Here is a 1497-nt window from a genome sequence, read left to right as displayed (position 1 = left end):
ATGCATTGGTAAGGCCAAATTTGGAGTATTGTGTACAATTCTGGTCACCGAATTATAGGAAAGATGTCAACAACATAGAGAGAGTACAGAGGAGATTTACTAGAATGTTACCTGGGTTTCAGCATCTAAGTTACAGAGAAAGGTTGAACAAGTTAGGTCTTCATTCTTTGGAGCATAGAAGGTTGAGGGGGGACTTGATAGAGGTATTTAAAATTATGAGGGGGATTGATAGAGTTGACGTTGATAGGCTCTTTCCATTGAGAGTAGGGGAGATTCAAATAAGAGGACATAGGTTGAGAGTTAGGGGGCAAAAGATTAGGGGTAACCCGAGGAGGAACTTCTTTACTCAGAGAGTGGTAGCTGTGTGGTACGAGCTTCCAGTAGGAGGGGTAGAAACAGGTTCGATATTGTCATTTAAAGTAAAATTGGATAGGTATAGGGACAGGAAAGGAATGGAGGGTTATGGGCTGAGTGCAGGTCGGTGGGACTAGATGAGAGTAAGAGTTCGGCACGGACTAGAAGGGCCGAGATGGCCTGTTTCCTTGTTGTAATTGTTATATAGTCATATGTTTATATACTGAAGGTTACTACTTAAACGGACAACTGCTGCCCCAAGTAATTTTTGGTACTTTGCAAGCACTCGGTCAATTTTGTTTGCCCATCACAGGCGGGAAGTAGGGCAGGACCGGTTCAATCCCGCTCACATGGCATGAACAGAATTACCATCCCTATGTACTTTGTGTGTCCGAATCTCTCGTTCAATCTACATTAAAGCCGTCTCGCGCTCCCGTACCTGCCTGCGGATTTTTAAATTCCGGGTGCATTTCTACATCCTCATCTGGACTCAGCGGGAACCAGTTTCATTTGTGGCGGGATTCGTTAAGATTAGTATGGCAGGAAATGATTCATTATCTATTCTGCATTGATATTGAGGTTGATGCTGGTATATAATTTAGTCGTTAGTCTTTGGTTTCCATTGGCTGGAAGAGTGTGGTGTGTGTAGTTCCATTGGTATCCGCTGCATGCAGTATTTAATACACAACCGCAAAGTTTCTGTAGTGTAGTGGTTATCACGTTCGCCTAACACGCGAAAGGTCCCTGGTTCGAAGCCACGCAGAAACATTCTCTCATACTTTTGTATAAATTGAATCATTGGAAAGGACGCAACCACATTTATTTAATGGAGTACTGTGCTTCTGTTATTCGTTCAGTAAACTGAAGATAACCTCACACACAAAACGCTGGACATCGAGAAGTCAGCATTTATGCCGTAACCGTTTGTCAGGAGTAGAAAAGCTGAGGCACGAAATCGAAAAAGAAGTTTATCAAAGCCCGTCGGTGACAGGAACAGGCAGATTAGAGGGAAGGTTAAGTGTACAGAGCGTGGAGAAGAAGTGAGTAAAATTCTCATCTGCGACCAATGTACACGGTGACGCATTTTCTCTGTCGCACACCGTATCTCCTAGCGTCTTATAGGGTGAGCTGCCTTTATTGAAG

The 1497-nt window shown here is 43.6% G+C and overlaps 1 non-coding gene across 1 annotated transcript; it reads left to right on the top strand.

Moving 5' to 3' along the window:
- Positions 1-1049: 1049 nt before the first annotated feature.
- trnav-aac (transfer RNA valine (anticodon AAC)) lies at positions 1050-1122 on the top strand. The gene has a single exon. It is a non-coding gene; the product is annotated as a tRNA-Val (tRNA).
- Positions 1123-1497: the final 375 nt, after the last annotated feature.

Source organism: Hemitrygon akajei, chromosome 11 (genome assembly GCF_048418815.1).
Source record: "Hemitrygon akajei chromosome 11, sHemAka1.3, whole genome shotgun sequence".
Taxonomy (NCBI): Eukaryota; Metazoa; Chordata; class Chondrichthyes; order Myliobatiformes; family Dasyatidae; genus Hemitrygon; species Hemitrygon akajei.
The sequence above is the reverse complement of the archived record's forward strand: the minus strand, read 5'-3'. Positions and strand labels throughout refer to the sequence as shown.